Source organism: Ranitomeya variabilis, chromosome 5, assembly GCF_051348905.1.
Source record: "Ranitomeya variabilis isolate aRanVar5 chromosome 5, aRanVar5.hap1, whole genome shotgun sequence".
Classification (NCBI taxonomy): Eukaryota; Metazoa; Chordata; class Amphibia; order Anura; family Dendrobatidae; genus Ranitomeya; species Ranitomeya variabilis.
In genome coordinates, this window is record NC_135236.1 from 62,974,275 (window position 1) to 62,996,633 (window position 22,359).

General features: G+C 42.1%; 32 non-coding genes across 32 annotated transcripts; 11 read left to right on the forward strand and 21 right to left on the reverse strand.

Annotated features, from left to right (window-relative positions):
- Nucleotides 1-324: 324 nt before the first annotated feature.
- On the reverse strand, nt 325-396 carry TRNAE-UUC (transfer RNA glutamic acid (anticodon UUC)). The gene has a single exon. It is a non-coding gene; the product is annotated as a tRNA-Glu (tRNA).
- An 88-nt stretch (nt 397-484) lies between these two features.
- Nucleotides 485-557, forward strand: TRNAM-CAU (transfer RNA methionine (anticodon CAU)). Its single transcript has one exon. It is a non-coding gene; the product is annotated as a tRNA-Met (tRNA).
- Nucleotides 558-859: 302 nt separating this feature from the next.
- On the reverse strand, nt 860-931 carry TRNAE-CUC (transfer RNA glutamic acid (anticodon CUC)). The gene has a single exon. It is a non-coding gene; the product is annotated as a tRNA-Glu (tRNA).
- A 1,064-nt stretch (nt 932-1,995) lies between these two features.
- On the reverse strand, nt 1,996-2,067 carry TRNAE-UUC (transfer RNA glutamic acid (anticodon UUC)). The gene has a single exon. It is a non-coding gene; the product is annotated as a tRNA-Glu (tRNA).
- An 88-nt stretch (nt 2,068-2,155) lies between these two features.
- TRNAM-CAU (transfer RNA methionine (anticodon CAU)) lies at nt 2,156-2,228 on the forward strand. Its single transcript has one exon. It is a non-coding gene; the product is annotated as a tRNA-Met (tRNA).
- Nucleotides 2,229-3,679: 1,451 nt separating this feature from the next.
- TRNAE-CUC (transfer RNA glutamic acid (anticodon CUC)) lies at nt 3,680-3,751 on the reverse strand. Its single transcript has one exon. It is a non-coding gene; the product is annotated as a tRNA-Glu (tRNA).
- Nucleotides 3,752-4,819: 1,068 nt separating this feature from the next.
- TRNAE-UUC (transfer RNA glutamic acid (anticodon UUC)) lies at nt 4,820-4,891 on the reverse strand. The gene has a single exon. It is a non-coding gene; the product is annotated as a tRNA-Glu (tRNA).
- An 88-nt stretch (nt 4,892-4,979) lies between these two features.
- On the forward strand, nt 4,980-5,052 carry TRNAM-CAU (transfer RNA methionine (anticodon CAU)). The gene has a single exon. It is a non-coding gene; the product is annotated as a tRNA-Met (tRNA).
- A 1,451-nt stretch (nt 5,053-6,503) lies between these two features.
- On the reverse strand, nt 6,504-6,575 carry TRNAE-CUC (transfer RNA glutamic acid (anticodon CUC)). The gene has a single exon. It is a non-coding gene; the product is annotated as a tRNA-Glu (tRNA).
- Nucleotides 6,576-7,643: 1,068 nt separating this feature from the next.
- TRNAE-UUC (transfer RNA glutamic acid (anticodon UUC)) lies at nt 7,644-7,715 on the reverse strand. Its single transcript has one exon. It is a non-coding gene; the product is annotated as a tRNA-Glu (tRNA).
- An 88-nt stretch (nt 7,716-7,803) lies between these two features.
- TRNAM-CAU (transfer RNA methionine (anticodon CAU)) lies at nt 7,804-7,876 on the forward strand. Its single transcript has one exon. It is a non-coding gene; the product is annotated as a tRNA-Met (tRNA).
- A 1,451-nt stretch (nt 7,877-9,327) lies between these two features.
- TRNAE-CUC (transfer RNA glutamic acid (anticodon CUC)) lies at nt 9,328-9,399 on the reverse strand. The gene has a single exon. It is a non-coding gene; the product is annotated as a tRNA-Glu (tRNA).
- Nucleotides 9,400-10,625: 1,226 nt separating this feature from the next.
- On the forward strand, nt 10,626-10,698 carry TRNAM-CAU (transfer RNA methionine (anticodon CAU)). Its single transcript has one exon. It is a non-coding gene; the product is annotated as a tRNA-Met (tRNA).
- A 302-nt stretch (nt 10,699-11,000) lies between these two features.
- TRNAE-CUC (transfer RNA glutamic acid (anticodon CUC)) lies at nt 11,001-11,072 on the reverse strand. Its single transcript has one exon. It is a non-coding gene; the product is annotated as a tRNA-Glu (tRNA).
- Nucleotides 11,073-12,144: 1,072 nt separating this feature from the next.
- TRNAE-UUC (transfer RNA glutamic acid (anticodon UUC)) lies at nt 12,145-12,216 on the reverse strand. The gene has a single exon. It is a non-coding gene; the product is annotated as a tRNA-Glu (tRNA).
- Nucleotides 12,217-12,304: 88 nt separating this feature from the next.
- Nucleotides 12,305-12,377, forward strand: TRNAM-CAU (transfer RNA methionine (anticodon CAU)). The gene has a single exon. It is a non-coding gene; the product is annotated as a tRNA-Met (tRNA).
- Nucleotides 12,378-13,820: 1,443 nt separating this feature from the next.
- On the reverse strand, nt 13,821-13,892 carry TRNAE-UUC (transfer RNA glutamic acid (anticodon UUC)). Its single transcript has one exon. It is a non-coding gene; the product is annotated as a tRNA-Glu (tRNA).
- Nucleotides 13,893-13,980: 88 nt separating this feature from the next.
- TRNAM-CAU (transfer RNA methionine (anticodon CAU)) lies at nt 13,981-14,053 on the forward strand. Its single transcript has one exon. It is a non-coding gene; the product is annotated as a tRNA-Met (tRNA).
- Nucleotides 14,054-14,355: 302 nt separating this feature from the next.
- On the reverse strand, nt 14,356-14,427 carry TRNAE-CUC (transfer RNA glutamic acid (anticodon CUC)). Its single transcript has one exon. It is a non-coding gene; the product is annotated as a tRNA-Glu (tRNA).
- A 1,077-nt stretch (nt 14,428-15,504) lies between these two features.
- TRNAE-UUC (transfer RNA glutamic acid (anticodon UUC)) lies at nt 15,505-15,576 on the reverse strand. The gene has a single exon. It is a non-coding gene; the product is annotated as a tRNA-Glu (tRNA).
- Nucleotides 15,577-15,664: 88 nt separating this feature from the next.
- TRNAM-CAU (transfer RNA methionine (anticodon CAU)) lies at nt 15,665-15,737 on the forward strand. Its single transcript has one exon. It is a non-coding gene; the product is annotated as a tRNA-Met (tRNA).
- Nucleotides 15,738-16,039: 302 nt separating this feature from the next.
- Nucleotides 16,040-16,111, reverse strand: TRNAE-CUC (transfer RNA glutamic acid (anticodon CUC)). The gene has a single exon. It is a non-coding gene; the product is annotated as a tRNA-Glu (tRNA).
- Nucleotides 16,112-17,180: 1,069 nt separating this feature from the next.
- On the reverse strand, nt 17,181-17,252 carry TRNAE-UUC (transfer RNA glutamic acid (anticodon UUC)). Its single transcript has one exon. It is a non-coding gene; the product is annotated as a tRNA-Glu (tRNA).
- An 88-nt stretch (nt 17,253-17,340) lies between these two features.
- TRNAM-CAU (transfer RNA methionine (anticodon CAU)) lies at nt 17,341-17,413 on the forward strand. Its single transcript has one exon. It is a non-coding gene; the product is annotated as a tRNA-Met (tRNA).
- A 318-nt stretch (nt 17,414-17,731) lies between these two features.
- On the reverse strand, nt 17,732-17,803 carry TRNAE-CUC (transfer RNA glutamic acid (anticodon CUC)). The gene has a single exon. It is a non-coding gene; the product is annotated as a tRNA-Glu (tRNA).
- A 1,078-nt stretch (nt 17,804-18,881) lies between these two features.
- Nucleotides 18,882-18,953, reverse strand: TRNAE-UUC (transfer RNA glutamic acid (anticodon UUC)). The gene has a single exon. It is a non-coding gene; the product is annotated as a tRNA-Glu (tRNA).
- Nucleotides 18,954-19,041: 88 nt separating this feature from the next.
- On the forward strand, nt 19,042-19,114 carry TRNAM-CAU (transfer RNA methionine (anticodon CAU)). Its single transcript has one exon. It is a non-coding gene; the product is annotated as a tRNA-Met (tRNA).
- A 302-nt stretch (nt 19,115-19,416) lies between these two features.
- Nucleotides 19,417-19,488, reverse strand: TRNAE-CUC (transfer RNA glutamic acid (anticodon CUC)). Its single transcript has one exon. It is a non-coding gene; the product is annotated as a tRNA-Glu (tRNA).
- A 1,078-nt stretch (nt 19,489-20,566) lies between these two features.
- On the reverse strand, nt 20,567-20,638 carry TRNAE-UUC (transfer RNA glutamic acid (anticodon UUC)). The gene has a single exon. It is a non-coding gene; the product is annotated as a tRNA-Glu (tRNA).
- An 88-nt stretch (nt 20,639-20,726) lies between these two features.
- On the forward strand, nt 20,727-20,799 carry TRNAM-CAU (transfer RNA methionine (anticodon CAU)). Its single transcript has one exon. It is a non-coding gene; the product is annotated as a tRNA-Met (tRNA).
- Nucleotides 20,800-21,101: 302 nt separating this feature from the next.
- On the reverse strand, nt 21,102-21,173 carry TRNAE-CUC (transfer RNA glutamic acid (anticodon CUC)). The gene has a single exon. It is a non-coding gene; the product is annotated as a tRNA-Glu (tRNA).
- A 1,059-nt stretch (nt 21,174-22,232) lies between these two features.
- TRNAE-UUC (transfer RNA glutamic acid (anticodon UUC)) lies at nt 22,233-22,304 on the reverse strand. The gene has a single exon. It is a non-coding gene; the product is annotated as a tRNA-Glu (tRNA).
- Between the last annotated feature and the right edge of the window lie 55 nt (nt 22,305-22,359).

Genomic DNA, 22,359 nt, shown 5'->3' on the forward strand with positions numbered 1-22,359 from the left:
CTTTTCTCAAGAGATTTTGTTACCAACTCAGAACTTTCCCATTAATTTCTGAAACGTTTCCGATTGGAAAGGAAGTAGGAGCCCTAACGACAGACAGAACACATGGATTGTTGAGTCCCTTAACACTTTGGAGTAAAAAGGTGTAGTTGAGAATGAGTTAAGCTATGAAACAAAATTAAATCTTGTGCAAAAGGTCAGAATGAATGACAAATACCCTGGTGTTTAGCATTTTTGACTGCATTGTGCAAATTCTATCTGAAATACTTTTATCTGCAAAACACATTTCGGTCTTTGAATGTTGGCAGTAGTACAGAAAAAAGTGCATTCCCATACCGGGAGTCGAACCCGGGCTGCCTGGGTGAAAACCAGGAATCCTAACCGCTAGACCATATGGGAATAGATACCTTCAAACTCATTGACAATATGAAAAAAATAAGTTTCGTGCCTTGCTCAAGAAATGTCTGCAGATTAGCATGTGTGTCTTGCCTCGTTAGTGCAGTAGGTAGCGCGTCAGTCTCATAATCTGAAGGTCGTGAGTTCGATCCTCACACGGGGCAGCATATTCCTCTTTTCTTAAGAGATCTTGTCCCCAACTTAGAACTTTCCCTTTCAGTTCTAAAACAATTCTGATAGTTAAGGAATTGTGAACCCAAATGACAGATAGTACACATGGGTTGTTGAGTCTCTTAACACTTTTGGTGTAAAAAGAGGTAGTTGGGAATGGTTTGAGCTATGAAAAGTCACAGGGAGCTGGTGTTCAGCATTTTTGACGCTTAAATCCAAATTGTACCTGAAATACTTTGGTCCGAAAACAACGTGTCGGTCTTTGAAAGTTGGCGGTAGTACAGAAAAGGGTACTTTCCCATACCGGGAGTCAAACCCGGGCCACCTGGGTGAGAACCAGGAATCCTAACCGCTAGACCATATGGGAAATGATTCATATCAGAATCAGTGACAATCTAAAAAAAAGAAGTTTACTACTTGGCACAAGAAACTTCTGCAGTTCAGTTTTCGCAACTTGCCTCGTTAACACAGTAGGAAGCAAATCAGTCTCATAAGCTGAAGGTTGAACGTTTGATGGTCAGAAGAGGCACTGGCCCCTTGTTTTTTCAATCAATTCTGTCTCCATCGTGGCTAGAGAGCCACCGATTTTTCCCATTCAGTACCAAAACATAACCGATTGCAGCAAGGAGGAGAGCTCTAATGACAGACAGGGAAAAAAGGGTTGCTGAGTCCCTTAAAACCTAGGAGTTAAATAAGAGAAATAAGAATGGTTTGAGATTTGACCTCCAATGGTATGTGGTGCAAATAAATATCCAAAAACTCTGGTGGTTGACATTTTTGCTGCATAGAGCAGCTCAAACCTAAACTGATTCCATCTACAAGGTACGTGGCAGCTTTCGAATGTGCGTACATGTACCAAAGGAGGGTCACTCCCATAGCAGGAATTGAACCAGTAAACCAGGGATACTAGGTCCTTTTCCACATGGGTAAAGCTTTACACTATCCAACAAAACAGTTTAAAAAAAAAAAAAGAAGAAGTTTTATGCTTTGATTGAATAACTTTTACATCACTAAAGCTAAAACTTGCCACATGAACACCATAATTAGCATATCAGTTGGTAATCTGAAGAATATGATTTTATTCCTCACACGTGGTAATACTCCCTCCTTTTCTCAAGAGATTTTGTTACCAACTCAGAACTTTCCCATTAATTTCTGAAACGTTTCCGATTGGAAAGGAAGTAGGAGCCCTAACGACAGACAGAACACATGGATTGTTGAGTCCCTTAACACTTTGGAGTAAAAAGGTGTAGTTGAGAATGAGTTAAGCTATGAAACAAAATTAAATCTTGTGCAAAAGGTCAGAATGAATGACAAATACCCTGGTGTTTAGCATTTTTGACTGCATTGTGCAAATTCTATCTGAAATACTTTTATCTGCAAAACACATTTCGGTCTTTGAATGTTGGCAGTAGTACAGAAAAAAGTGCATTCCCATACCGGGAGTCGAACCCGGGCTGCCTGGGTGAAAACCAGGAATCCTAACCGCTAGACCATATGGGAATAGATACCTTCAAACTCATTGACAATATGAAAAAAATAAGTTTCGTGCCTTGCTCAAGAAATGTCTGCAGATTAGCATGTGTGTCTTGCCTCGTTAGCGCAGTAGGTAGCGCGTCAGTCTCATAATCTGAAGGTCGTGAGTTCGATCCTCACACGGGGCAGCATATTCCTCTTTTCTTAAGAGATCTTGTCCCCAACTTAGAACTTTCCCTTTCAGTTCTAAAACAATTCTGATAGTTAAGGAATTGTGAACCCAAATGACAGATAGTACACATGGGTTGTTGATAATGTTGAGCATTCCGATACTGCAAGTATCGGGTATCGGCCGATACTTGCTGTATCGGAATTTCCGATACCGAGATCCGATATTTTTGTGATATCGGGTATCGGTATCGAAACAACATTAATGTAAAAATGTGTAAAAGAAAGAATTAAAATAAAAAATATCGCTATACTCACCTGTCCGACGCAGCCTGGACCTCAGCGAAGGAACCGGCAGCGTTGTTTGTTTAAAATTCGCGCTTTTACTTGGTTACGTGAATTCCCGGCTTGTGATTGGTCAGGGCGGCCATGTTGCCGGGACGCGGACCAATCACAGCAAGCCGTGACGAAATTACGTCACGGCTTGCTGTGATTGGTCCGCGTCCCGGCAACATGGCCGCCATTAACCAATCACAAGCCGTGACGTCACGGGAGGCTGGACTTGCGCACTTTTTAAAAAACGCGCGTGTCCAGCCTCCAGTGACGTCCCGGCTTGTGATTGGTCAGGGCGGCCATGTTGCCGGGACGCGGACCAATCACAGCAAGCCGTGACGAAATTACGTCACGGCTTGCTGTGATTGGTCCGCGTCCCGGCAACATGGACGCCATTAACCAATCACAAGCCGTGACATCACGGGAGGCTGGACACGCGCTTTTTTTAAAAAGTGCGCAAGTCCAGCCTCCCGTGACGTCACGGCTTGTGATTGGTTAATGGCGGCCATGTTGCCGGGACGCGGACCAATCACAGCAAGCCGTGACGTAATTTCGTCACGGCTTGCTGTGATTGGTCCGCGTCCCGGCAACATGGCCGCCCTGACCAATCACAAGCCGGGAATTCACGTAACCAAGTAAAAGCGCGAATTTTAAACAAACAACGCTGCCGGTTCCCTCGCTGAGGTCCCGGCTGCGTCGGACAGGTGAGTATAGCGATATTTTTTATTTTAATTCTTTCTTTTACACATTTATATGGTTCCCAGGGCCTGAAGGAGAGTTCCCTCTCCTTCAGACCCTGGGAACCATCAGGAATACCGTCCGATACTTGAGTCCCATTGACTTGTATTGGTATCGGGTATCGGTATCAGATTGGATCCGATACTTTGCCGGTATCGGCCGATACTTTCCGATACCGATACTTTCAAGTATCGGACGGTATCGCTCAACACTAGTTGTTGAGTCTCTTAACACTTTTGGTGTAAAAAGAGGTAGTTGGGAATGGTTTGAGCTATGAAAAGTCACAGGGAGCTGGTGTTCAGCATTGTTGACGCTTAAATCCAAATTGTACCTGAAATACTTTGGTCCGAAAACAACGTGTCGGTCTTTGAAAGTTGGCGGTAGTACAGAAAAGGGTACTTTCCCATACCGGGAGTCGAACCCAGGCCGCCTGGGTGAGAGCCAGGAATCTTAACCGCTAGACCATATGGGAAACGATGCATATCAGAATCAGTGACAATCTAAAAAAAAGAAGTTTACTACTTGGCACAAGAAACTTCTGCAGTTCAGTTTTCGCAACTTGCCTCGTTAACACAGTAGGAAGCAAATCAGTCTCATAAGCTGAAGGTTGAACGTTTGATGGTCAGAAGAGGCACTGGCCCCTTGTTTTTTCAATCAATTCTGTCTCCATCGTGGCTAGAGAGCCACCGATTTTTCCCATTCAGTACCAAAACATAACCGATTGCAGCAAGGAGGAGAGCTCTAATGACAGACAGGGAAAAAAGGGTTGCTGAGTCCCTTAAAACCTAGGAGTTAAATAAGAGAAATAAGAATGGTTTGAGATTTGACCTCCAATGGTATGTGGTGCAAATAAATATCCAAAAACTCTGGTGGTTGACATTTTTGCTGCATAGAGCAGCTCAAACCTAAACTGATTCCATCTACAAGGTACGTGGCAGCTTTCGAATGTGCGTACATGTACCAAAGGAGGGTCACTCCCATAGCAGGAATTGAACCAGTAAACCAGGGATACTAGGTCCTTTTCCACATGGGTAAAGCTTTACACTATCCAACAAAACAGTTTAAAAAAAAAAAAAAAAAAAAGAAGTTTTATGCTTTGATTGAATAACTTTTACATCACTAAAGCTAAAACTTGCCACATGAACACCATAATTAGCATATCAGTTGGTAATCTGAAGAATATGATTTTATTCCTCACACGTGGTAATACTCCCTCCTTTTCTCAAGAGATTTTGTTACCAACTCAGAACTTTCCCATTAATTTCTGAAACGTTTCCGATTGGAAAGGAAGTAGGAGCCCTAACGAAAGACAGAACACATGGATTGTTGAGTCCCTTAACACTTTGGAGTAAAAAGGTGTAGTTGAGAATGAGTTAAGCTATGAAACAAAATTAAATCTTGTGCAAAAGGTCAGAATGAATGACAAATACCCTGGTGTTTAGCATTTTTGACTGCATTGTGCAAATTCTATCTGAAATACTTTTATCTGCAAAACACATTTCGGTCTTTGAATGTTGGCAGTAGTACAGAAAAAAGTGCATTCCCATACCGGGAGTCGAACCCGGGCTGCCTGGGTGAAAACCAGGAATCCTAACCGCTAGACCATATGGGAATAGATACCTTCAAACTCATTGACAATATGAAAAAAATAAGTTTCGTGCCTTGCACAAGAAATGTCTGCAGATTAGCATGTGTGTCTTGCCTCGTTAGCGCAGTAGGTAGCGCGTCAGTCTCATAATCTGAAGGTCGTGAGTTCGATCCTCACACGGGGCAGCATATTCCTCTTTTCTTAAGAGATCTTGTCCCCAACTTAGAACTTTCCCTTTCAGTTCTAAAACAATTCTGATAGTTAAGGAATTGTGAACCCAAATGACAGATAGTACACATGGGTTGTTGATAGTGTTGAGCATTCCGATACTGCAAGTATCGGGTATCGGCCGATACTTGCTGTATCGGAATTTCCGATACCGAGATCCGATATTTTTGTGATATCGGGTATCGGTATCGAAACAACATTAATGTAAAAATGTGTAAAAGAAAGAATTAAAATAAAAAATATCGCTATACTCACCTGTCCGACGCAGCCTGGACCTCAGCGAAGGAACCGGCAGCGTTGTTTGTTTAAAATTCGCGCTTTTACTTGGTTACGTGAATTCCCGGCTTGTGATTGGTCAGGGCGGCCATGTTGCCGGGACGCGGACCAATCACAGCAAGCCGTGACGAAATTACGTCACGGCTTGCTGTGATTGGTCCGCGTCCCGGCAACATGGCCGCCATTAACCAATCACAAGCCGTGACGTCACGGGAGGCTGGACTTGCGCACTTTTTAAAAAACGCGCGTGTCCAGCCTCCAGTGACGTCCCGGCTTGTGATTGGTCAGGGCGGCCATGTTGCCGGGACGCGGACCAATCACAGCAAGCCGTGACGAAATTACGTCACGGCTTGCTGTGATTGGTCCGCGTCCCGGCAACATGGACGCCATTAACCAATCACAAGCCGTGACATCACGGGAGGCTGGACACGCGCTTTTTTTAAAAAGTGCGCAAGTCCAGCCTCCCGTGACGTCACGGCTTGTGATTGGTTAATGGCGGCCATGTTGCCGGGACGCGGACCAATCACAGCAAGCCGTGACGTAATTTTGTCACGGCTTGCTGTGATTGGTCCGCGTCCCGGCAACATGGCCGCCCTGACCAATCACAAGCCGGGAATTCACGTAACCAAGTAAAAGCGCGAATTTTAAACAAACAACGCTGCCGGTTCCCTCGCTGAGGTCCCGGCTGCGTCGGACAGGTGAGTATAGCGATATTTTTTATTTTAATTCTTTCTTTTACACATTTATATGGTTCCCAGGGCCTGAAGGAGAGTTCCCTCTCCTTCAGACCCTGGGAACCATCAGGAATACCGTCCGATACTTGAGTCCCATTGACTTGTATTGGTATCGGGTATCGGTATCAGATTGGATCCGATACTTTGCCGGTATCGGCCGATACTTTCCGATACCGATACTTTCAAGTATCGGACGGTATCGCTCAACACTAGTTGTTGAGTCTCTTAACACTTTTGGTGTAAAAAGAGGTAGTTGGGAATGGTTTGAGCTATGAAAAGTCACAGGGAGCTGGTGTTCAGCATTGTTGACGCTTAAATCCAAATTGTACCTGAAATACTTTGGTCCGAAAACAACGTGTCGGTCTTTGAAAGTTGGCGGTAGTACAGAAAAGGGTACTTTCCCATACCGGGAGTCGAACCCAGGCCGCCTGGGTGAGAGCCAGGAATCTTAACCGCTAGACCATATGGGAAACGATGCATATCAGAATCAGTGACAATCTAAAAAAAAGAAGTTTACTACTTGGCACAAGAAACTTCTGCAGTTCAGTTTTCGCAACTTGCCTCGTTAACACAGTAGGAAGCAAATCAGTCTCATAAGCTGAAGGTTGAACGTTTGATGGTCAGAAGAGGCACTGGCCCCTTGTTTTTTCAATCAATTCTGTCTCCATCGTGGCTAGAGAGCCACCGATTTTTCCCATTCAGTACCAAAACATAACCGATTGCAGCAAGGAGGAGAGCTCTAATGACAGACAGGGAAAAAAGGGTTGCTGAGTCCCTTAAAACCTAGGAGTTAAATAAGAGAAATAAGAATGGTTTGAGATTTGACCTCCAATGGTATGTGGTGCAAATAAATATCCAAAAACTCTGGTGGTTGACATTTTTGCTGCATAGAGCAGCTCAAACCTAAACTGATTCCATCTACAAGGTACGTGGCAGCTTTCGAATGTGCGTACATGTACCAAAGGAGGGTCACTCCCATAGCAGGAATTGAACCAGTAAACCAGGGATACTAGGTCCTTTTCCACATGGGTAAAGCTTTACACTATCCAACAAAACAGTTTAAAAAAAAAAAAAAAAAAAAGAAGTTTTATGCTTTGATTGAATAACTTTTACATCACTAAAGCTAAAACTTGCCACATGAACACCATAATTAGCATATCAGTTGGTAATCTGAAGAATATGATTTTATTCCTCACACGTGGTAATACTCCCTCCTTTTCTCAAGAGATTTTGTTACCAACTCAGAACTTTCCCATTAATTTCTGAAACGTTTCCGATTGGAAAGGAAGTAGGAGCCCTAACGACAGACAGAACACATGGATTGTTGAGTCCCTTAACACTTTGGAGTAAAAAGGTGTAGTTGAGAATGAGTTAAGCTATGAAACAAAATTAAATCTTGTGCAAAAGGTCAGAATGAATGACAAATACCCTGGTGTTTAGCATTTTTGACTGCATTGTGCAAATTCTATCTGAAATACTTTTATCTGCAAAACACATTTCGGTCTTTGAATGTTGGCAGTAGTACAGAAAAAAGTGCATTCCCATACCGGGAGTCGAACCCGGGCTGCCTGGGTGAAAACCAGGAATCCTAACCGCTAGACCATATGGGAATAGATACCTTCAAACTCATTGACAATATGAAAAAAATAAGTTTCGTGCCTTGCACAAGAAATGTCTGCAGATTAGCATGTGTGTCTTGCCTCGTTAGCGCAGTAGGTAGCGCGTCAGTCTCATAATCTGAAGGTCGTGAGTTCGATCCTCACACGGGGCAGCATATTCCTCTTTTCTTAAGAGATCTTGTCCCCAACTTAGAACTTTCCCTTTCAGTTCTAAAACAATTCTGATAGTTAAGGAATTGTGAACCCAAATGACAGATAGTACACATGGGTTGTTGATAGTGTTGAGCATTCCGATACTGCAAGTATCGGGTATCGGCCGATACTTGCTGTATCGGAATTTCCGATACCGAGATCCGATATTTTTGTGATATCGGGTATCGGTATCGAAACAACATTAATGTAAAAATGTGTAAAAGAAAGAATTAAAATAAAAAATATCGCTATACTCACCTGTCCGACGCAGCCTGGACCTCAGCGAAGGAACCGGCAGCGTTGTTTGTTTAAAATTCGCGCTTTTACTTGGTTACGTGAATTCCCGGCTTGTGATTGGTCAGGGCGGCCATGTTGCCGGGACGCGGACCAATCACAGCAAGCCGTGACGAAATTACGTCACGGCTTGCTGTGATTGGTCCGCGTCCCGGCAACATGGCCGCCATTAACCAATCACAAGCCGTGACGTCACGGGAGGCTGGACTTGCGCACTTTTTAAAAAACGCGCGTGTCCAGCCTCCAGTGACGTCCCGGCTTGTGATTGGTCAGGGCGGCCATGTTGCCGGGACGCGGACCAATCACAGCAAGCCGTGACGAAATTACGTCACGGCTTGCTGTGATTGGTCCGCGTCCCGGCAACATGGACGCCATTAACCAATCACAAGCCGTGACATCACGGGAGGCTGGACACGCGCTTTTTTTAAAAAGTGCGCAAGTCCAGCCTCCCGTGACGTCACGGCTTGTGATTGGTTAATGGCGGCCATGTTGCCGGGACGCGGACCAATCACAGCAAGCCGTGACGTAATTTCGTCACGGCTTGCTGTGATTGGTCCGCGTCCCGGCAACATGGCCGCCCTGACCAATCACAAGCCGGGAATTCACGTAACCAAGTAAAAGCGCGAATTTTAAACAAACAACGCTGCCGGTTCCCTCGCTGAGGTCCCGGCTGCGTCGGACAGGTGAGTATAGCGATATTTTTTATTTTAATTCTTTCTTTTACACATTTATATGGTTCCCAGGGCCTGAAGGAGAGTTCCCTCTCCTTCAGACCCTGGGAACCATCAGGAATACCGTCCGATACTTGAGTCCCATTGACTTGTATTGGTATCGGGTATCGGTATCAGATTGGATCCGATACTTTGCCGGTATCGGCCGATACTTTCCGATACCGATACTTTCAAGTATCGGACGGTATCGCTCAACACTAGTTGTTGAGTCTCTTAACACTTTTGGTGTAAAAAGAGGTAGTTGGGAATGGTTTGAGCTATGAAAAGTCACAGGGAGCTGGTGTTCAGCATTGTTGACGCTTAAATCCAAATTGTACCTGAAATACTTTGGTCCGAAAACAACGTGTCGGTCTTTGAAAGTTGGCGGTAGTACAGAAAAGGGTACTTTCCCATACCGGGAGTCGAACCCAGGCCGCCTGGGTGAGAGCCAGGAATCCTAACCGCTAGACCATATGGGAAATGATGCATATCAGAATCAGTGACAATCTAAAAAAAAGAAGTTTACTACTTGGCACAAGAAACTTCTGCAGTTCAGTTTTCGCAACTTGCCTCGTTAACACAGTAGGAAGCAAATCAGTCTCATAAGCTGAAGGTTGAACGTTTGATGGTCAGAAGAGGCACTGGCCCCTTGTTTTTTCAATCAATTCTGTCTCCATCGTGGCTAGAGAGCCACCGATTTTTCCCATTCAGTACCAAAACATAACCGATTGCAGCAAGGAGGAGAGCTCTAATGACAGACAGGGAAAAAAGGGTTGCTGAGTCCCTTAAAACCTAGGAGTTAAATAAGAGAAATAAGAATGGTTTGAGATTTGACCTCCAATGGTATGTGGTGCAAATAAATATCCAAAAACTCTGGTGGTTGACATTTTTGCTGCATAGAGCAGCTCAAACCTAAACTGATTCCATCTACAAGGTACGTGGCAGCTTTCGAATGTGCGTACATGTACCAAAGGAGGGTCACTCCCATAGCAGGAATTGAACCAGTAAACCAGGGATACTAGGTCCTTTTCCACATGGGTAAAGCTTTACACTATCCAACAAAACAGTTTAAAAAAAAAAAAAAAAAAGAAGTTTTATGCTTTGATTGAATAACTTTTACATCACTAAAGCTAAAACTTGCCACATGAACACCATAATTAGCATATCAGTTGGTAATCTGAAGAATATGATTTTATTCCTCACACGTGGTAATACTCCCTCCTTTTCTCAAGAGATTTTGTTACCAACTCAGAACTTTCCCATTAATTTCTGAAACGTTTCCGATTGGAAAGGAAGTAGGAGCCCTAACGACAGACAGAACACATGGATTGTTGAGTCCCTTAACACTTTGGAGTAAAAAGGTGTAGTTGAGAATGAGTTAAGCTATGAAACAAAATTAAATCTTGTGCAAAAGGTCAGAATGAATGACAAATACCCTGGTGTTTAGCATTTTTGACTGCATTGTGCAAATTCTATCTGAAATACTTTTATCTGCAAAACACATTTCGGTCTTTGAATGTTGGCAGTAGTACAGAAAAAAGTGCATTCCCATACCAGGAGTCGAACCCGGGCTGCCCGGGTGAAAACCAGGAATCCTAACCGCTAGACCATATGGGAATAGATACCTTCAAACTCATTGACAATATGAAAAAAATAAGTTTCGTGCCTTGCACAAGAAATGTCTGCAGATTAGCATGTGTGTCTTGCCTCGTTAGCGCAGTAGGTAGCGCGTCAGTCTCATAATCTGAAGGTCGTGAGTTCGATCCTCACACGGGGCAGCATATTCCTCTTTTCTTAAGAGATCTTGTCCCCAACTTAGAACTTTCCCTTTCAGTTCTAAAACAATTCTGATAGTTAAGGAATTGTGAACCCAAATGACAGATAGTACACATGGGTTGTTGAGTCTCTTAACACTTTTGGTGTAAAAAGAGATAGTTGGGAATGGTTTGAGCTATGAAAAGTCACAGGGAGCTGGTGTTCAGCATTGTTGACGCTTAAATCCAAATTGTACCTGAAATACTTTGGTCCGAAAACAACGTGTCGGTCTTTGAAAGTTGGCGGTAGTACAGAAAAGGGTACTTTCCCATACCGGGAGTCGAACCCAGGCCGCCTGGGTGAGAGCCAGGAATCCTAACCGCTAGACCATATGGGAAATGATGCATATCAGAATCAGTGACAATCTAAAAAAAAGAAGTTTACTACTTGGCACAAGAAACTTCTGCAGTTCAGTTTTCGCAACTTGCCTCGTTAACACAGTAGGAAGCAAATCAGTCTCATAAGCTGAAGGTTGAACGTTTGATGGTCAGAAGAGGCACTGGCCCCTTGTTTTTTCAATCAATTCTGTCTCCATCGTGGCTAGAGAGCCACCGATTTTTCCCATTCAGTACCAAAACATAACCGATTGCAGCAAGGAGGAGAGCTCTAATGACAGACAGGGAAAAAAGGGTTGCTGAGTCCCTTAAAACCTAGGAGTTAAATAAGAGAAATAAGAATGGTTTGAGATTTGACCTCCAATGGTATGTGGTGCAAATAAATATCCAAAAACTCTGGTGGTTGACATTTTTGCTGCATAGAGCAGCTCAAACCTAAACTGATTCCATCTACAAGGTACGTGGCAGCTTTCGAATGTGCGTACATGTACCAAAGGAGGGTCACTCCCATAGCAGGAATTGAACCAGTAAACCAGGGATACTAGGTCCTTTTCCACATGGGTAAAGCTTTACACTATCCAACAAAACAGTTTAAAAAAAAAAAAAAAAAAAAAAAAGAAGTTTTATGCTTTGATTGAATAACTTTTACATCACTAAAGCTAAAACTTGCCACATGAACACCATAATTAGCATATCAGTTGGTAATCTGAAGAATATGATTTTATTCCTCACACGTGGTAATACTCCCTCCTTTTCTCAAGAGATTTTGTTACCAACTCAGAACTTTCCCATTAATTTCTGAAACGTTTCCGATTGGAAAGGAAGTAGGAGCCCTAACGACAGACAGAACACATGGATTGTTGAGTCCCTTAACACTTTGGAGTAAAAAGGTGTAGTTGAGAATGAGTTAAGCTATGAAACAAAATTAAATCTTGTGCAAAAGGTCAGAATGAATGACAAATACCCTGGTGTTTAGCATTTTTGACTGCATTGTGCAAATTCTATCTGAAATACTTTTATCTGCAAAACACATTTCGGTCTTTGAATGTTGGCAGTAGTACAGAAAAAAGTGCATTCCCATACCGGGAGTCGAACCCGGGCTGCCCGGGTGAAAACCAGGAATCCTAACCGCTAGACCATATGGGAATAGATACCTACAAACTCATTGACAATATGAAAAAAATAAGTTTCGTGCCTTGCACAAGAAATGTCTGCAGATTAGCATGTGTGTCTTGCCTCGTTAGCGCAGTAGGTAGCGCGTCAGTCTCATAATCTGAAGGTTGTGAGTTCGATCCTCACACGGGGCAGCATATTCCTCTTTTCTTAAGAGATCTTGTCCCCAACTTAGAACTTTCCCTTTCAGTTCTAAAACAATTCTGATAGTTAAGGAATTGTGAACCCAAATGACAGATAGTACACATGGGTTGTTGAGTCTCTTAACACTTTTGGTGTAAAAAGAGATAGTTGGGAATGGTTTGAGCTATGAAAAGTCACAGGGAGCTGGTGTTCAGCATTGTTGACGCTTAAATCCAAATTGTACCTGAAATACTTTGGTCCGAAAACAACGTGTCGGTCTTTGAAAGTTGGCGGTAGTACAGAAAAGGGTACTTTCCCATACCGGGAGTCGAACCCAGGCCGCCTGGATAAGAGCCAGGAATCCTAACCGCTAGACCATATGGGAAATGATGCATATCAGAATCAGTGACAATCTAAAAAAAAGAAGTTTACTACTTGGCACAAGAAACTTCTGCAGTTCAGTTTTCGCAACTTGCCTCGTTAACACAGTAGGAAGCAAATCAGTCTCATAAGCTGAAGGTTGAACGTTTGATGGTCAGAAGAGGCACTGGCCCCTTGTTTTTTCAATCAATTCTGTCTCCATCGTGGCTAGAGAGCCACCGATTTTTCCCATTCAGTACCAAAACATAACCGATTGCAGCAAGGAGGAGAGCTCTAATGACAGACAGGGAAAAAAGGGTTGCTGAGTCCCTTAAAACCTAGGAGTTAAATAAGAGAAATAAGAATGGTTTGAGATTTGACCTCCAATGGTATGTGGTGCAAATAAATATCCAAAAACTCTGGTGGTTGACATTTTTGCTGCATAGAGCAGCTCAAACCTAAACTGATTCCATCTACAAGGTACGTGGCAGCTTTCGAATGTGCGTACATGTACCAAAGGAGGGTCACTCCCATAGCAGGAATTGAACCAGTAAACCAGGGATACTAGGTCCTTTTCCACATGGGTAAAGCTTTACACTATCCAACAAAACAGTTTAAAAAAAAAAAAAAAAAAAAAGAAGTTTTATGCTTTGATTGAATAACTTTTACATCACTAAAGCTAAAACTTGCCACATGAACACCATAATTAGCATATCAGTTGGTAATCTGAAGAATATGATTTTATTCCTCACACGTGGTAATACTCCCTCCTTTTCTCAAGAGATTTTGTTACCAACTCAGAACTTTCCCATTAATTTCTGAAACGTTTCCGATTGGAAAGGAAGTAGGAGCCCTAACGACAGACAGAACACATGGATTTTTGAGTCCCTTAACACTTTGGAGTAAAAAGGTGTAGTTGAGAATGAGTTAAGCTATGAAACAAAATTAAATCTTGTGCAAAAGGTCAGAATGAATGACAAATACCCTGGTGTTTAGCATTTTTGACTGCATTGTGCAAATTCTATCTGAAATACTTTTATCTGCAAAACACATTTCGGTCTTTGAATGTTGGCAGTAGTACAGAAAAAAGTGCATTCCCATACCGGGAGTCGAACCCGGACTGCCTGGGTGAAAACCAGGAATCCTAACCGCTAGACCATATGGGAATAGATACCTTCAAACTCATTGACAATATGAAAAAAATAAGTTTCGTGCCTTGCACAAGAAATGTCTGCAGATTAGCATGTGTGTCTTGCCTCGTTAGCGCAGTAGGTAGCGCGTCAGTCTCATAATCTGAAGGTCATGAGTTCGATCCTCACACGGGGCAGCATATTCCTCTTTTCTTAAGAGATCTTGTCCCCAACTTAGAACTTTCCCTTTCAGTTCTAAAACAATTCTGATAGTTAAGGAATTGTGAACCCAAATGACAGATAGTACACATGGGTTGTTGAGTCTCTTAACACTTTTGGTGTAAAAAGAGGTAGTTGGGAATGGTTTGAGATATGAAAAGTCACAGGGAGCTGGTGTTCAGCATTGTTGACGCTTAAATCCAAATTGTACCTGAAATACTTTGGTCCGAAAACAACGTGTCGGTCTTTGAAAGTTGGCGGTAGTACAGAAAAGGGTACTTTCCCATACCGGGAGTCGAACCCAGGCCGCCTGGGTGAGAGCCAGGAATCCTAACCGCTAGACCATATGGGAAATGATGCATATCAGAATCAGTGACAATCTAAAAAAAAGAAGTTTACTACTTGGCACAAGAAACTTCTGCAGTTCAGTTTTCGCAACTTGCCTCGTTAACACAGTAGGAAGCAAATCAGTCTCATAAGCTGAAGGTTGAACGTTTGATGGTCAGAAGAGGCACTGGCCCCTTGTTTTTTCAATCAATTCTGTCTCCATCGTGGCTAGGGAGCCACCGATTTTTCCCATTCAGTACCAAAACATAACCGATTGCAGCAAGGAGGAGAGCTCTAATGACAGACAGGGAAAAAAGGGTTGCTGAGTCCCTTAAAACCTAGGAGTTAAATAAGAGAAATAAGAATGGTTTGAGATTTGACCTCCAATGGTATGTGGTGCAAATAAATATCCAAAAACTCTGGTGGTTGACATTTTTGCTGCATAGAGCAGCTCAAACCTAAACTGATTCCATCTACAAGGTACGTGGCAGCTTTCGAATGTGCGTACATGTACCAAAGGAGGGTCACTCCCATAGCAGGAATTGAACCAGTAAACCAGGGATACTAGGTCCTTTTCCACATGGGTAAAGCTTTACACTATCCAACAAAACAGTTTAAAAAAAAAAAAAAAAAAAAAAAAGAAAAGAAGTTTTATGCTTTGATTGAATAACTTTTACATCACTAAAGCTAAAACTTGCCACATGAACACCATAATTAGCATATCAGTTGGTAATCTGAAGAATATGATTTTATTCCTCACACGTGGTAATACTCCCTCCTTTTCTCAAGAGATTTTGTTACCAACTCAGAACTTTCCCATTAATTTCTGAAACGTTTCCGATTGGAAAGGAAGTAGGAGCCCTAACGACAGACAGAACACATGGATTGTTGAGTCCCTTAACACTTTGGAGTAAAAAGGTGTAGTTGAGAATGAGTTAAGCTATGAAACAAAATTAAATCTTGTGCAAAAGGTCAGAATGAATGACAAATACCCTGGTGTTTAGCATTTTTGACTGCATTGTGCAAATTCTATCTGAAATACTTTTATCTGCAAAACACATTTCGGTCTTTGAATGTTGGCAGTAGTACAGAAAAAAGTGCATTCCCATACCGGGAGTCGAACCCGGGCTGCCCGGGTGAAAACCAGGAATCCTAACCGCTAGACCATATGGGAATAGATACCTTCAAACTCATTGACAATAAGAAAAAAATAAGTTTCGTGCCTTGCACAAGAAATGTCTGCAGATTAGCATGTGTGTCTTGCCTCGTTAGCGCAGTAGGTAGCGCGTCAGTCTCATAATCTGAAGGTCGTGAGTTCGATCCTCACACGGGGCAGCATATTCCTCTTTTCTTAAGAGATCTTGTCCCCAACTTAGAACTTTCCCTTTCAGTTCTAAAACAATTCTGATAGTTAAGGAATTGTGAACCCAAATGACAGATAGTACACATGGGTTGTTGAGTCTCTTAACACTTTTGGTGTAAAAAGAGATAGTTGGGAATGGTTTGAGCTATGAAAAGTCACAGGGAGCTGGTGTTCAGCATTGTTGACGCTTAAATCCAAATTGTACCTGAAATACTTTGGTCCGAAAACAACGTGTCGGTCTTTGAAAGTTGGCGGTAGTACAGAAAAGGGTACTTTCCCATACTGGGAGTCGAACCCAGGCCGCCTGGGTGAGAGCCAGGAATCCTAACCGCTAGACCATATGGGAAATGATGCATATCAGAATCAGTGACAATCTAAAAAAAAGAAGTTTACTACTTGGCACAAGAAACTTCTGCAGTTCAGTTTTCGCAACTTGCCTCGTTAACACAGTAGGAAGCAAATCAGTCTCATAAGCTGAAGGTTGAACGTTTGATGGTCAGAAGAGGCACTGGCCCCTTGTTTTTTCAATCAATTCTGTCTCCATCGTGGCTAGAGAGCCACCGATTTTTCCCATTCAGTACCAAAACATAACCGATTGCAGCAAGGAGGAGAGCTCTAATGACAGACAGGGAAAAAAGGGTTGCTGAGTCCCTTAAAACCTAGGAGTTAAATAAGAGAAATAAGAATGGTTTGAGATTTGACCTCCAATGGTCTGTGGTGCAAATAAATATCCAAAAACTCTGGTGGTTGACATTTTTGCTGCATAGAGCAGCTCAAACCTAAACTGATTCCATCTACAAGGTACGTGGCAGCTTTCGAATGTGCGTACATGTACCAAAGGAGGGTCACTCCCATAGCAGGAATTGAACCAGTAAACCAGGGATACTAGGTCCTTTTCCACATGGGTAAAGCTTTACACTATCCAACAAAACAGTTTAAAAAAAAAAAAAAAAAAAAAGAAGTTTTATGCTTTGATTGAATAACTTTTACATCACTAAAGCTAAAACTTGCCACATGAACACCATAATTAGCATATCAGTTGGTAATCTGAAGAATATGATTTTATTCCTCACACGTGGTAATACTCCCTCCTTTTCTCAAGAGATTTTGTTACCAACTCAGAACTTTCCCATTAATTTCTGAAACGTTTCCGATTGGAAAGGAAGTAGGAGCCCTAACGACAGACAGAACACATGGATTGTTGAGTCCCTTAACACTTTGGAGTAAAAAGGTGTAGTTGAGAATGAGTTAAGCTATGAAACAAAATTAAATCTTGTGCAAAAGGTCAGAATGAATGACAAATACCCTGGTGTTTAGCATTTTTGACTGCATTGTGCAAATTCTATCTGAAATACTTTTATCTGCAAAACACATTTCGGTCTTTGAATGTTGGCAGTAGTACAGAAAAAAGTGCATTCCCATACCGGGAGTCGAACCCGGGCTGCCTGGGTGAAAACCAGGAATCCTAACCGCTAGACCATATGGGAATAGATACCTTCAAACTCATTGACAATATGAAAAAAATAAGTTTCGTGCCTTGCACAAGAAATGTCTGCAGATTAGCATGTGTGTCTTGCCTCGTTAGCGCAGTAGGTAGCGCGTCAGTCTCATAATCTGAAGGTCGTGAGTTCGATCCTCACACGGGGCAGCATATTCCTCTTTTCTTAAGAGATCTTGTCCCCAACTTAGAACTTTCCCTTTCAGTTCTAAAACAATTCTGATAGTTAAGGAATTGTGAACCCAAATGACAGATAGTACACATGGGTTGTTGAGTCTCTTAACACTTTTGGTGTAAAAAGAGGTAGTTGGGAATGGTTTGAGTTGGGAATGGTTTGAGCTATGAAAAGTCACAGGGAGCTGGTGTTCAGCATTGTTGACGCTTAAATCCAAATTGTACCTGAAATACTTTGGTCCGAAAACAACGTGTCGGTCTTTGAAAGTTGGCGGTAGTACAGAAAAGGGTACTTTCCCATACCGGGAGTCGAACCCAGGCCGCCTGGGTGAGAGCCAGGAATCCTAACCGCTAGACCATATGGGAAATGATGCATATCAGAATCAGTGACAATCTAAAAAAAAGAAGTTTACTACTTGGCACAAGAAACTTCTGCAGTTCAGTTTTCGCAACTTGCCTCGTTAACACAGTAGGAAGCAAATCAGTCTCATAAGCTGAAGGTTGAACGTTTGATGGTCAGAAGAGGCACTGGCCCCTTGTTTTTTCAATCAATTCTGTCTCCATCGTGGCTAGGGAGCCACCGATTTTTCCCATTCAGTACCAAAACATAACCGATTGCAGCAAGGAGGAGAGCTCTAATGACAGACAGGGAAAAAAGGGTTGCTGAGTCCCTTAAAACCTAGGAGTTAAATAAGAGAAATAAGAATGGTTTGAGATTTGACCTCCAATGGTATGTGGTGCAAATAAATATCCAAAAACTCTGGTGGTTGACATTTTTGCTGCATAGAGCAGCTCAAACCTAAACTGATTCCATCTACAAGGTACGTGGCAGCTTTCGAATGTGCGTACATGTACCAAAGGAGGGTCACTCCCATAGCAGGAATTGAACCAGTAAACCAGGGATACTAGGTCCTTTTCCACATGGGTAAAGCTTTACACTATCCAACAAAACAGTTTAAAAAAAAAAAAAAAAAAAAAAAAAGAAAAGAAGTTTTATGCTTTGATTGAATAACTTTTACATCACTAAAGCTAAAACTTGCCACATGAACACCATAATTAGCATATCAGTTGGTAATCTGAAGAATATGATTTTATTCCTCACACGTGGTAATACTCCCTCCTTTTCTCAAGAGATTTTGTTACCAACTCAGAACTTTCCCATTAATTTCTGAAACGTTTCCGATTGGAAAGGAAGTAGGAGCCCTAACGACAGACAGAACACATGGATTGTTGAGTCCCTTAACACTTTGGAGTAAAAAGGTGTAGTTGAGAATGAGTTAAGCTATGAAACAAAATTAAATCTTGTGCAAAAGGTCAGAATGAATGACAAATACCCTGGTGTTTAGCATTTTTGACTGCATTGTGCAAATTCTATCTGAAATACTTTTATCTGCAAAACACATTTCTGTCTTTGAATGTTGGCAGTAGTACAGAAAAAAGTGCATTCCCATACCGGGAGTCGAACCCGGGCTGCCCGGGTGAAAACCAGGAATCCTAACCGCTAGACCATATGGGAATAGATACCTTCAAACTCATTGACAATATGAAAAAAATAAGTTTCGTGCCTTGCACAAGAAATGTCTGCAGATTAGCATGTGTGTCTTGCCTCGTTAGCGCAGTAGGTAGCGCGTCAGTCTCATAATCTGAAGGTCGTGAGTTCGATCCTCACACGGGGCAGCATATTCCTCTTTTCTTAAGAGATCTTGTCCCCAACTTAGAACTTTCCCTTTCAGTTCTAAAACAATTCTGATAGTTAAGGAATTGTGAACCCAAATGACAGATAGTACACATGGGTTGTTGAGTCTCTTAACACTTTTGGTGTAAAAAGAGATAGTTGGGAATGGTTTGAGCTATGAAAAGTCACAGGGAGCTGGTGTTCAGCATTGTTGACGCTTAAATCCAAATTGTACCTGAAATACTTTGGTCCGAAAACAACGTGTCGGTCTTTGAAAGTTGGCGGTAGTACAGAAAAGGGTACTTTCCCATACCGGGAGTCGAACCCAGGCCGCCTGGGTGAGAGCCAGGAATCCTAACCGCTAGACCATATGGGAAATGATGCATATCAGAATCAGTGACAGTCTAAAAAAAAGAAGTTTACTACTTGGCACAAGAAACTTCTGCAGTTCAGTTTTCGCAACTTGCCTCGTTAACACAGTAGGAAGCAAATCAGTCTCATAAGCTGAAGGTTGAACGTTTGATGGTCAGAAGAGGCACTGGCCCCTTGTTTTTTCAATCAATTCTGTCTCCATCGTGGCTAGAGAGCCACCGATTTTTCCCATTCAGTACCAAAACATAACCGATTGCAGCAAGGAGGAGAGCTCTAATGACAGACAGGGAAAAAAGGGTTGCTGAGTCCCTTAAAACCTAGGAGTTAAATAAGAGAAATAAGAATGGTTTGAGATTTGACCTCCAATGGTATGTGGTGCAAATAAATATCCAAAAACTCTGGTGGTTGACATTTTTGCTGCATAGAGCAGCTCAAACCTAAACTGATTCCATCTACAAGGTACGTGGCAGCTTTCGAATGTGCGTACATGTTCCAAAGGAGGGTCACTCCCATAGCAGGAATTGAACCAGTAAACCAGGGATACTAGGTCCTTTTCCACATGGGTAAAGCTTTACACTATCCAACAAAACAGTTTAAAAAAAAAAAAAAAAAAAAAAAAAGAAAAGAAGTTTTATGCTTTGATTGAATAACTTTTACATCACTAAAGCTAAAACTTGCCACATGAACACCATAATTAGCATATCAGTTGGTAATCTGAAGAATATGATTTTATTCCTCACACGTGGTAATACTCCCTCCTTTTCTCAAGAGATTTTGTTACCAACTCAGAACTTTCCCATTAATTTCTGAAACGTTTCCGATTGGAAAGGAAGTAGGAGCCCTAACGACAGACAGAACACATGGATTGTTGAGTCCCTTAACACTTTGGAGTAAAAAGGTGTAGTTGAGAATGAGTTAAGCTATGAAACAAAATTAAATCTTGTGCAAAAGGTCAGAATGAATGACAAATACCCTGGTGTTTAGCATTTTTGACTGCATTGTGCAAATTCTATCTGAAATACTTTTATCTGCAAAACACATTTCGGTCTTTGAATGTTGGCAGTAGTACAGAAAAAAGTGCATTCCCATACCGGGAGTCGAACCCGGGCTGCCTGGGTGAAAACCAGGAATCCTAACCGCTAGACCATATGGGAATAGATACCTTCAAACTCATTGACAATATGAAAAAAATAAGTTTCGTGCCTTGCACAAGAAATGTCTGCAGATTAGCATGTGTGTCTTGCCTCGTTAGCGCAGTAGGTAGTGCGTCAGTCTCATAATCTGAAGGTCATGAGTTCGATCCTCACACGGGGCAGCATATTCCTCTTTTCTTAAGAGATCTTGTCCCCAACTTAGAACTTTCCCTTTCAGTTCTAAAACAATTCTGATAGTTAAGGAATTGTGAACCCAAATGACAGATAGTACACATGGGTTGTTGAGTCTCTTAACACTTTTGGTGTAAAAAGAGGTAGTTGGGAATGGTTTGAGCTATGAAAAGTCACAGGGAGCTGGTGTTCAGCATTGTTGACGCTTAAATCCAAATTGTACCTGAAATACTTTGGTCCGAAAACAACGTGTCGGTCTTTGAAAGTTGGCGGTAGTACAGAAAAGGGTACTTTCCCATACCAGGAGTCGAACCCAGGCCGCCTGGGTGAGAGCCAGGAATCCTAACCGCTAGACCATATGGGAAATGATGCATATCAGAATCAGTGACAATCTAAAAAAAAGAAGTTTACTACTTGGCACAAGAAACTTCTGCAGTTCAGTTTTCACAACTTGCCTCGTTAACACAGTAGGAAGCAAATCAGTCTCATAAGCTGAAGGTTGAACGTTTGATGGTCAGAAGAGGCACTGGCCCCTTGTTTTTTCAATCAATTCTGTCTCCATCGTGGCTAGGGAGCCACCGATTTTTCCCATTCAGTACCAAAACATAACCGATTGCAGCAAGGAGGAGAGCTCTAATGACAGACAGGGAAAAAAGGGTTGCTGAGTCCCTTAAAACCTAGGAGTTAAATAAGAGAAATAAGAATGGTTTGAGATTTGACCTCCAATGGTATGTGGTGCAAATAAATATCCAAAAACTCTGGTGGTTGACATTTTTGCTGCATAGAGCAGCTCAAACCTAAACTGATTCCATCTACAAGGTACGTGGCAGCTTTCGAATGTGCGTACATGTACCAAAGGAGGGTCACTCCCATAGCAGGAATTGAACCAGTAAACCAGGGATACTAGGTCCTTTTCCACATGGGTAAAGCTTTACACTATCCAACAAAACAGTTTAAAAAAAAAAAGAAGTTTTATGCTTTGATTGAATAACTTTTACATCACTAAAGCTAAAACTTGCCACATGAACACCATAATTAGCATATCAGTTGGTAATCTGAAGAATATGATTTTATTCCTCACACGTGGTAATACTCCCTCCTTTTCTCAAGAGATTTTGTTACCAACTCAGAACTTTCCCATTAATTTCTGAAACGTTTCCGATTGGAAAGGAAGTAGGAGCCCTAACGACAGACAGAACACATGGATTGTTGAGTCCCTTAACACTTTGGAGTAAAAAGGTGTAGTTGAGAATGAGTTAAGCTATGAAACAAAATTAAATCTTGTGCAAAAGGTCAGAATGAATGACAAATACCCTGGTGTTTAGCATTTTTGACTGCATTGTGCAAATTCTATCTGAAATACTTTTATCTGCAAAACACATTTCGGTCTTTGAATGTTGGCAGTAGTACAGAAAAAAGTGCATTCCCATACCGGGAGTCGAACCCGGGCTGCCTGGGTGAAAACCAGGAATCCTAACCGCTAGACCATATGGGAATAGATACCTTCAAACTCATTGACAATATGAAAAAAATAAGTTTCGTGCCTTGCT